Below are 12,737 nucleotides of genomic sequence, written 5' to 3' on the forward strand. Positions count from 1 at the left end.
AGTGGGCCTACACATACACAACCGGAAACCATGTCTGAAAATTCGGAACGAGCCCCTGTGAGTGTGACGACATTGACAATTTGATCATATTTCGTATAGATCAAGAATGGCACTTATAGTTATTTCGTGTTGACTACATTTTTCTAATTATAAAATAATACTCTCATAACTTGTGACGTTGCTTTATTTTTCGTTGTGGCTTCTGTAAATAAATGCTAGCATTCCAAATCTCTCTAGACCGAAAGTAACTGGCGGCCATTGTTTAACCTACAACACCTGGAGCTGTATTCCTACACTGACCAAATCACTGTAAATTGTACTATACAGTCTCATGAATACAATTTGGTTTACTAACGACATACAGACAAACGCAACACAGAATGTAAATGTGGGTCTGTACATGTTAATGTTACGACTAACAAGGTCAAGAAGGGCTAGGAACTACCGATATCGATATCTATATAACAACTCTACCGGGAAAACCAAATCTTTTATGTATGTATGTATGTATGTGCGAAATCAATGTGCGAGATGCAATCAAGTGAGTGACGTAATAATTAAACATGTATATATGGTGAGTGAAATTATTTAGGAAGTAATGAATCCAGGGCAGTGGGTACATATGTAATGTATTATGTAACGACGGTGTGCATGTATGTGTGTATGAATGTGTGTAATACATTGAAAGAAAATAAAGGAATGAAGTGTGTAAATGAATGTAAGGTGATGAATGAGAGCCCTCTTGTATGAGGATATATTTGTCAGGATACTGAATCCAGGGCCTCAACCCTGGCAGCAGTCCAAATTGTTAAATGTTCTGGGGCATTAAAATTTCTTGTACCTTAAAAAAAAAAATCTTTTACGACACAGCAGTACCCGATTTCTCACATTAATCATCAAACCATTGTGTCAACGCTTTTACATAGAATATATCAGAGAGTATCTTTTTAGCATGGTTGTGTTCAGTAGTACCTCCCCATACAATTACAATCCAATTTGTGTTATAGTAGCCAGCAATTCTAAATGATTTCAAAATTCTTTAATGAGTTACAATATGCTAATAGATTCTGTAGAAAACTATATCAGCCAGAATGACTTCCAAAGTAAACGAGTGTATTGGCCGCTTATAGAAACAACAGAAGTATCGAAAATAAAAATATCGAATGCATATTTGCACATGGCCGTCGTTACTGATTTAAAGTTTTAATTTGGATTGTGGTTTCTGAGAAATGTGTCGGAAAATGTTTCAGAGGAAAAATGATTAGGAAAACATCAACAAAAAAGGTTACACACTTTGCTTGGGGACTACATTAGCGAATTTGATATTTAAAAAATGTTAATGAACAGTTAAAAACATATTAATCTTTGGTTGGTATATAAACAATGGTTGGCCCCTACATTAATGAAGTACATTTTATCACTGTCGGCTACACAGGCCATTACCACCAATGTCTATCACTAATCACCCTCGTGGAACCTGATGAACCAAACATGATCCGGACGATTTAGATACCTCTCGATGGAATAGGTGGTGACCACTAGCTGCGACATTGGTCATCAGATTAATTGATGACAACACTCAGAACATGGCTTTTTACTTCGCCATATTTCACAGGAGCCTGACGTTTAGTCGATAGCCACATGGGAGCCTCGATAACCGTGAACTCCTTTTTTGTAGGCATCAGATGCGACCTTTGGAAATAAGCTAAAACATCGCTTAATGAAACGGTCTTATTTCCATTATACGTATCTATATGTATATCACATCACTCATTTAGGAGTGACAATCACTCATATTTGAATGGCTGCCTTAAACACATATGTATCAGGTCATATTTTAAATGGTATGGAATCAGTTGCTTTAACCTAAAGTGCAGGTTGTATTACTATATTTCAGTCTTGCAAGCCAAGGTCATTAATGGCAGAATTAACCGATGACGGAGTCACATTAATATTTAAGGATGTGTATGCATATCAATAATTGATGCTGGTTAATAAAATTATATTAGTATGCATGAATGATCATACGGATACATAATGATGAAGGCGGGGCAAACATAAGAAACGAGACCAGAAAACAAAACACTCAAAAGTCCAGAAAAAATTAGATACGTGAAATACATAGGTATGTAGGATTATATTAGTCATATACAGACAACTACTGTATATTGTCAAGGACGGTTGTAGTCACGTGTCTATGTATTTAAACGCTGAACGGCGGCACCTCTTTGTAGTGTGACTTTAAATGATGCTTAACATGAACATATGCGTATCCAAACCTGATTAGAAATCATAGGCATAAGCCATATCAGTACCTCAATTTACCTGGTGATAGTATGGTTCACAGATGTCATTAGTTTACTGTCAGTCACCGTCAACATGTTGATATAAAACCAAATGTCTCACTAAAACGGACAACTCTCTCCTCCTTTTCCGCCATTTAATAATAATTTGATGTAAAACCTTGGATCGCTAAGTATCCAAAATTCATAATATAATAAGGCGTGACACTGACGCGCAACTTTTGTCACAATGTACATGTAGACCCTTATAAATGACAAGTCATGCATCATATACAGTAGTTGTTACAGAATTATAAGTTATCCATTTCCCTTTAGGCTACAAATATAGCGTTATTCATAAAATATTGATGAAGGGAACGATAAGGCTTGATGGGAGCTTTAGTTTATAAATCTTTGGTCCTGTTGCTTATATCTAAAAGCATTTTCACGGATCACAAGGGTGTTTTGTTATTAGTGTGAAGAAGAGAATGATATAATTATGTAAGTACACTTAGGGTATTCGTCTTGACTCAATTTTTCGATAACGGTAACAGTAGAAATATCGATGATGAGCCAGTATCGCCCTTATAAATATACATCAATCATCATCACCTCTCAACACTATGACAAGAAAACGAATTGCATGCATTATGTAACAGTATATCCTGAATCATGAATATAAAACTGTGCCTTTAGCAGTTTTGTGCTTCTAGGACTCTTCAGTGGTGTTAGGAACACCAAACATCTGTAACGTCCTTGTAGGACTCGTAAGTTATGTTTGGGACATCCACAGCAGTTTCGTTCTGTTTTGTTAGGAACACCATACAGTTGTTTTCTCCTTCTAGGACTCGTCAGTGATGCTAGATACATCACACAACTGTTTCGTCCTTCTAGGACTCGTCAGCGATGCTAGATACATCACACAACTGTTTCGTCCTTCTAGGACTCGTCAGCGATGCTAGATACATCACACAACTGTTTCGTCCTTCTAGGACTCGTCAGCGATGCTAGATACATCACACAACTGTTTCGTCCTTCTAGGACTCGTCTGTGATGTCAGGGATATCGCACAGCTGTTTCGTCAGTGCTGTTAGGGGCAAAGTGTGGACAGCCAGACGAAAAACGGAAATCAAACAGAGTCTAAATAATTGATGACAATATAAGAGGAGACACGCGTACCACCTTAACTTAGCTTGGTATTATGTTTATATTTGATCAGTACAATGAACCGGTGTGATTGGTGATAAATATTTAGGCGCAACATAGCGCAACGTAAACCTCGGGACTAAACCTTGACTAGGAGAGCTTAAAGACAAATAATCTAAAATGTTCTTCCTAAATACCCCCATTGTCGTACAACAAGCGTTACAAGTCATGCCTGATTCTTTTTCAGGAACAGAATTGTGAATATATGACCAATGTTCTAACCTCAATTCAAGTGTCTTTTCTTTCTTTCTAAACAATTTTCTTCTTTCTCGTGTCTCCCTTGACAATGCCTCACTTTTGGCCTTTAGTCGAGCGTTCGCCCCCTAGCAAGGCCTTTGGATCTGTTCATTGGCTGAGACACACCAGAGTCTATAAAAATGGTAGTTGCTTCTCTTACTAAGCGCTCAGCATATTTGGAAGTGGGATAGCTGGTTTGCCCATTGTTAGTATAAAGGCGCCGGCTGTGATGTCTGTCCTGCCGGGAATTTAAAACAGTATGTTTCAGTAAGGTAACACTATAACGTCAGCATAAGTTCCGCCGTATCACATGGAGACAAGCATAAGTATGCCACAGCCTTTCAAAACGCACTCACATTCACCACCTGCATGGATTTCGCGCACGGTGGATGTAGTCCTTAATTAGGTGATATGATATTTAACAATATTAAACCAAATTAACCATTCTCTTGTGTCCAACTGACAAGTACCGGTAGTGTCAGGTAGTAAGACAGCTTCGTGTTCAGATGTTCAGACGTTACATGTTAACCATGTCACCTACCTACATGTATTTAAATTCCGTGCAATGTGTTGTCACTATAATAGTAATTATATTATATATGTACTGTTTGTTATTGTAATGAGAATGCTTGTTTTGCCAATTGCTTCACTTGAATGATTGACGCATATCATCAACTATTCTGAAATAAAAACAGGAGGACGAATGGGCCTGTATCACCTACCTATGACCCGGACCTAATTAATTATGTTTACCTATGACCCTGACCTTATAACTTATTATTACCTATGACCCTGACCTTATAACTAATCATTACCTTTGCCCCTGACCTTATATCTATCATTACCTATGACCCTGACCTTATAACTATCATTACCTATGACCCTGACCTTATAACTTATCATTACCTATGACCCGGACCTTATAACTTATCATTACCTATGACCCGGACCTTATAACTTATCATTACCTATGACCCTGACCTTATAACTTACCATTACCTATGACCCTGACCTTATAACTATCAATACCTATGACCCTGACCTTATAATTTATCATTACCTATTACCCTGGCCTTATAACTTAATCACCTATGACCCGGACCTTATTACTTATCGTTACCTATGACCCGGACCTTAAACTATCATTACCTATGACTCGGACCTTACAACTTATAATTACCTATGACCCGGACCTTATAACTTAATCACCTATGACCCAGACCTTATTACTTATCGTTACCTATGACCCGGACCTTAAACTATCATTACCTATGACTCGGATCTTACAACTTATCATTACCTATGACCCGGACCTTATAACTTATAATCACCTATGACCCGGACCTTATAACTTATCATTTCCTTGACCCGGACCTTATAACTTATCATTTCCTTGACCCGGACCTTATAACTTATCATTTCCTATGACCCGGACCTTATAACTTATAATCACCTATGACCCGGACCTTATAACTTATCATTACCTATGACCCGGACATTATAACTTATAATTACCTATGACCCGGACCTTATAACTTATCATTTCCTATGACCCCGGACCTTATAACTTATCATTTCCTTGACCCGGACCTTATAACTTATCATTTCCTATGACCCGGACCTTATAACTTATAATCACCTATGACCCGGACCTTATAACTTATCATTACCTATGACCCGGACATTATAACTTATAATTACCTATGACCCGGACATTATAACTTATCATTACCTATGACCCGGACATTATAACTTAATTACCTATGACCCGACCTTATAACTTATCATTACCTATGACCCGGGCCTTTATAACTTAATCACCTATGACCCGGACCTTATAACTTATCATTTCCTATGACCCGGACCTTATAACTTATAATCACCTATGACCCGGACCTTATAACTTATCATTACCTATGACCCGGACATTATAACTTATAATTACCTATGACCCGGACATTATAACTTATCATTACCTATGACCCGGACATTATAACTTAATTACCTATGACCCGACCTTATAACTTATCATTACCTATGACCCGGGCCTTTATAACTTAATCACCTATGACCCGGGTCTTATAACTAATCATTACCTATGACCCTGACCTCATAACTTACCATTATCTATGACCCGGACCTTACAACTTATCATTTCCTATGACCCGGGCCTTATAACTTATAATCACCTATGACCCGGACCTTATAACTTATCATTACCTATGACCCGGACCTTATAACTTATCATTACCTATGACTCGGACCTTATAACTTACCATTATCTATGACCCGGACCTTCTAACTTATCATTACCTATGACCCGGACCTTATAACTTATCATTACCTATGACCCGGACCTTATAACTTATCATTACCTATGACCCTGACCTTATAACTTATCATTACCTATGACTCGGACCTTATAACTTACCATTATCTATGACCCGGACCTTCTAACTTATCATTATCACCTATGACCCGGACCTTATAACTATCATTACCTATGACACGGACCTTATAACTTATCATTACCTATGACCCGGACCTTATAACTTATCATTACCTATGACCCGGACCTTTTAACTTATCATTACCTATGACCCGGACCTTATAGCTCTCATTACCTATGACCCGGACCTTATAACTTATCATTACCTATGACCCGGACCTTATAACTTATCATTACCTATGACCCGGACCTTATAACTTATCATTACCTATGACCCGGGCCTTATAACTTAATCACCTATGACCCGGACCTTATAACTTATAATCACCTATGACACGGACATGTGGCCTGTCGAGATGGACGCTTAGTGGACGGAAGTCAGTATCGTTGTTTCTTAGTTCTGTCGATAGGAAGTGTTAGAGACACAGAAGTGCCCAGGAAATATTTGACATTAACAGGCAAAATATTATCTTTATGAATTTATGGCGCGGTATATGAATACGTTTAGGGCTCTAGTCATTGGACTATGCCAGTAAGTGGTGTTATCTTATTGAGCGAATTAATGCAGACAAACACTGTAAAACGGCGAGGCCTTTACATACACGGTTCATTTCATGAGTAGAATCGGTTCTCCCTCTTCAATTGTAGAAACACCGTGCACAATTCAATTATCCTTCATCCTCATTTATCGGCACTCATCCGACGATGTCAAACCAACGACGGGGCAATCTTGGCCGTGGATTGACCCTTTTTACCGGATAGAAAAGACCATGCGTTCTCAAAGCTCAGAGAATTCCAATTAAAAATATCCTTGGGGATGCTTTTCATTTGACTTGTCCGTGATTTCATTATCTCGTGTCATCGCCCATGACAAAGGTTGTGCTGCGATCAGTAAAGCCTTTGTGGTATCTTCTTCCTACACGGCTTTTATACAGCAAGAAACAACAAACAGGTCCCAGCAGCAGTGTGTGTATGTTCGTGAATAGTAAGTATAAATGATAGATTTGCTTTGAAATAAGAAAACGAAAGCATTTGTTGTTTTTTCTTTAATGACAAGTATTCACTTTTTGTTACTTCCTCTTGGAGGGGAAAATGATGACACCACAAAAGGTATAAAAGAAGAATATTATGGAATTCAAATTAATTTATTAATTCTGACAAGAATTAATGCATTTCTTGCCTAATAACCCTGGATACCGATACATCTGTACTGTTACAGGCATCGCCATTGACAAATCACCCTGGATACCGATACACCTGTACAGGTATCACCATTAACAAATCACCCTGGATACCGATACACCTGTACATGTATCACCATTGACAAATCACCCTGGATACCGATACACCTGTACATGTATCACCATTGACAAATCACCCTGGATACCGATACACCTGTACAGGTATCACCATTGACAAATCACCCTGGATACAAATACACCTGTACATGTATCACCATTGACAAATCACCCTGGATACCGATACACCTGTACATGTATCACCATTGACAAATCACCCTGGATACAAATACACCAGTACTGTTAACAGGTATCACCATTGCCTAATAACCCTGGATACCAATACACCAGTACTGTTAACAGGTATCACCATTGCCTAATTACCCTGGATACCGATACACCTGTACATGTATCACCATTGACAAATCACCCTGGATACCGATACACCTGTACATGTATCACCATTGACAAATCACCATGGATACCGATACACCTGTACTGTTAACAGTCATCACCATTGCCTAATAACCCTGGATACAAATACACCAGTACTGTTAACAGTTATCACCATTGACAAATCACCCTGGATACAAATACACCGGTACTTTTAAGGTATCACCATTGCCAAACATCCTTGGATACATGTACGAGTATAAGCATACTGTTATCACCATGATCAAATAAACCATGGACACCAGTACAACCGTGCTCAATATTGATAGTACTTTAATTAATTGGTAAAACGGTACTATCATTATGGGTACATCCCCAGCCCCATTCTGACATTGTTATTGACCCGTGTAAAGTACTTTAGTCGACTCCTATGATCTTAGCATCACATTCCTACCTATACTTCAGTATTAATTTAGGCTTATTTTAATTTTCCTGACTTTTCTTCGGGACGTCCACACGTCTGTTCCCAAAGCCTCACTGACGAGAACAGCTGAATGATGCGGATAAATTCATTTCTAACTCTCAAAATTCTCTTTATCCCTTTCAGTACTCAAATAAAAGTACTAGTGTGTATTTCTAGGAGAGAATAACACTGAGCGGGAGAGAACTGTTACATGTAGACTGAACAACACTGAACGGGAGAGAACTGTTACATGTACACTGAACAACACTGAACGGGAGAGAACTGTTACATTTAGACTGAACAACACTGAACGGGAGAGAACTGTCGTATGTTGTTAATCGACAGAAGTTATAACCTCTTTGTTCAGAGCAAACACCAAATGATTACAATAGTTATAACAGCCGCAAAGGGGACCGAAACAAATATGGAGGCGGAGTACTTCCGGATGCAGAGAAGCCAAGTACGTAGCTGTTGGTATTGAAAAAATTATTCACCAGCCCAATAAATCGACCATTATTATTCTTTGTCGGAAATATACGTTAGTATCGCCTTCAAATGTGTATACTGCCATATTTACTTCATGCGATATTGCATTATTATCGAACTCTGTAAATCTTTTACATGATATAACAAGAATTGTGTTTGAAAAAACAACAAACAAAACAAAACAAAACAAAAACAAATAGGTAAAATTATTTCTGCTTTACTACATTCTTCAGGTAAATTAGGTATGTGAATACGGTGTGCTGACGGGACATTGTTTAACATCAAAAATGAAATTGTATTGTCATATGTCACCTCATATTAGGAACTTTTTAGCAGGATCACACCTAAATGGTGAATGTAACAATGCCTAACCGTGTCGACAATCAAACATGATTACATAAACTTACTTTATTCATTTAGGGGAAACGTTTAAGGACTTGTTAAATTATTCTTTTACTTTATTTTACATTTAATTAATTTCATAATGACCTACAAGTGAGAGAAATTCTGTGAATTAAGGACCTGTACATTTGTATGTGCTTATTGTTTTGAATGAGGTAGTTGCTAAACAATTTCGTTTTTAACTAAACATGCTATTCGGCGCTGATTTTAATTGTAGTGAAAGAGAGATCAAGGGTATGTTCGCTAGTTTTGTCTTTTCGAGTGAGGTCGGTGAAGCAGAAGACGCTTCCTCCCCCGTAACACCTGGTTCTATTTACCCTGTACTTTTCATGGGTCTCCACGTAAAGTCTATATTTTATTTGCTCTCGTTTTATCGATTTTAAGTTAGAATTACATTTTCCTTGTTATTTCTAATCGAGTCTTACAAGTTATGGATACTGTGTATTTAACAGAAAACACAAATCAAGCACGCGTTTCACAATAGGATTGTCCAATCAATTTTTAGATGGCGGCGAGGCCCGCCTTGTTGACAATACTTCTCGAGTATATTTTTGTTAGGAGGTTGTATGAGGGAAACTATCAGTTATCCTCCTGTAATGTAGATAAAAACGTGTATCTGAACACGAGGTGGTAGGTTATATACGAGTTATCTAACTTCCCATGCTGTTAGTAAATTGACTTTGCAGACGTAATATTATACGAGTTATCTATCTTCAAATGAGATAAGTAATGTAGATAAATATTATTACCTTTGCAGATGTAATAATTCTAAACACGAAGTGTTAGGTTGTAAATGAGATACATAATGTGTCTATCTTCCTCCTCGACAGATGAGATTTTATAACAAGCGATTACAAAAACTCCTGGAATAAAAAGGATGACATCTCTTCGAGACAGTGATACCGGAGTAATTGGATGACATTTCTCCTGGATAGTGACACTGGGATAATAGGATGACATCTCTCCCTGATAGTGATACTGGAAAAATAGGATGATATCTCTCCCGGATAGTGATACTGGGAAAATGGAATGACATCTCTCCCGGATAGTGATACTGGAAAAATGGAATGACATCTCTCCCGTATAATGACACTGGAACAACAGCAAGACATCTCTCCCGTATAGTGATACTGGAAAAATAGAATGACATCTCTCCCGGATAATGTCACTGGAATAATAGGATGACATCTCTCCCTGATAGTGACACCGGAATAATAGGATGATATCTCTCCCGTATAATGACACTGGAATAATAGGATGGCATCTCTCCCCGATAGAAACACCGGGATCATAGGATGACATCTCTCCCGGATAGTGACACTGGAATAATAGCATCACATCTCTCTCGGATAGAAATACCGGGATAAAAGCATGACATCTTTCCCGGATAGAAACACCGGTATGATAGCATGACATCTCTCTCGAATAGTGATGCCGAAATAATAGCATGATATACTGTATCTCCCGGATAGAAACACCGAGATGAAAGCATGACATCTCTCACTGACAGTGATACCGGAATAATAGGATGACATCTCACGTATAGAAACACCGGAAAGATAGCATGACATCTCTCCTGGATAGAAACACCGGGATCATAGGATGACATCTCTCCCGGATAATGTCACTGGAATAATAGGACGACATCTCTCTCGTATGGAAACACCGGAAGGAGCCAGTTACGTTTTCTTGTGTATCCATATTAGTGCTGATTGTCAATCAGAGGTCAACACGTACGACTTTTAGAGACTTCGGTATATCAGTCTGGGGACAGAGTCCAAAGCTATCTCCATGGAAACGAACAACAAAAGGCAGAGAGCGAGACAGTAACACGACAGACATAAGGAAGAAAACAATTTGGAGATAAACACACATCTAAATTACGAATTCCTGACTGGTGACAGTACGTCAACTATTAATGCTGTATGTAGGGCAAAACGTAAAGGCTGAAATCAAGACGTGAATCATTGAGGCCAGTATATAGATATGTGATTAGGACATTTATAGATAAAAAAGGGAATGAAACAAAAAAGAGTATTGAAACTTAGCAGCGATTCGTGTTATCTACAGATAAAATATCTTTGAATACATGTTTATACTGAGATATATTAACTTATTGGAATTATTTTCAGATGCCTGGACATTTTCCAATTTTCTGACACAAAATTTCCTTTTTTTTAATTATCCATTGCGGCTCCTGAACTCCTGAAAAGTTAAGTTATTATCCAAGATTGCCAATGGAAACTGTTTGGTTTTGCCTGTTACAGAAGGTATAACTACTGATGTGGTATTTAAAGATATTCCCTGAGTCGACAAGACCTATGTTTTCTGTGCAGTCTTATGCTTCAAACACTTTCATTAACATTTCAGACGAAATGAATAAAACTGTCCATCGAATGAAACATGCAGGTCATAACACAGTTTGGAATCCAATAGTGTGTTGCTGTGCCATGTACTCATGACTGCCACTGCTTTAAAAATAGCGTTATCACAGTTCGTACATGCCAAGTGCTGACAGGTTGATAATTCAGACCATCCCAAGGCTTTGAACATTAAGGAAGTACTGACTGTACCAGACATACCACGAACGACACTAAATGTTGGATAATGATAATGTATGTACCCTTCTCCATGCCCAGATAAGAAGGTTCTTGGACAGATACACACAGACAAGATAACACATATGATATGAAGCATTCTTGAGTAAAACGGAAAGAATAAGTTATGTTGCCAAACTGGTATTTCAGGTACAAGTTCTTTCTCTCACCAGACCTTCTTTGTAACGAGTACATACATCAATTACCACGAAACTCTATAATGACAATATGGTACAGACACTCCAGGCCAAACAGCTACGCCAAACCCCGAGTAAAGTCATCCGGGCCGACACTTCACACCATCAAGTATGTATTACTACGCCAGAAAGTAACGAATGGTACCGCCGGAACATACTTTGACCATTAGGTTTATTTCTAGACTTGCCACCAGACCCTAATTTTTTTTATTAAGAATGTTCTAGCTAAATTCTAATACTAGCTTATCTCTAGAATCAGACATATGCTAGGGACTAAAATCATAAAGTTCAATTTATTTATTTATAATCTTAATATTCTAGAGACAGGGGGCAAGTTTAGATTATTTCCAACGGGTACGATTTCATTCAGATCAATTAACATCCTGCCGTCTTTCAAATTTTGTCTTCCTTTGTTGAGTTCGGGGGTGTTGAGGGAGGTCAGAGATATAATGTAAATGGGAATGGATTTAATAGATAAATGTTTGTAACCTTTATCTACGCGTGCATAAACCCCATTCATTTTCCAATTTCAGGAATTTTGCCACTATACAAACATCTACCAATTGAATCAGAGAGTGTTTATCTCAATAAATAGCTTGAGTTTTTGTACAAGTAAGCCCCATATTCAATCTTTCTTATGTAAGTGAGTCGCTTTCTCAAACTGGAGAGAGCATCTGGAATCTAAATATCAAGTATGTAATCTGTCGAGTTTATACGAATGCATGTGCAGTAATGTTTTAAAACACCAGCCATTTGTAATTGGAACCATATGACCGAATCAACAATA

The 12,737-nt window shown here is 37.9% G+C and overlaps 1 long non-coding RNA gene across 1 annotated transcript; it reads right to left on the bottom strand.

The window, feature by feature from the left end:
* Positions 1 to 7,300: 7,300 nt before the first annotated feature.
* Positions 7,301 to 11,409, bottom strand: LOC117337578. The gene is made up of 2 exons (XR_004534858.1): positions 7,959 to 11,409; positions 7,301 to 7,859 (listed from the first exon to the last, which is right to left on the bottom strand). It is a non-coding gene; the product is annotated as an uncharacterized LOC117337578 (long non-coding RNA).
* Positions 11,410 to 12,737: the final 1,328 nt, after the last annotated feature.

The sequence above is a fragment of the Pecten maximus genome, chromosome 11, assembly GCF_902652985.1.
Source record: "Pecten maximus chromosome 11, xPecMax1.1, whole genome shotgun sequence".
NCBI classification, from domain to species: domain Eukaryota; kingdom Metazoa; phylum Mollusca; class Bivalvia; order Pectinida; family Pectinidae; genus Pecten; species Pecten maximus.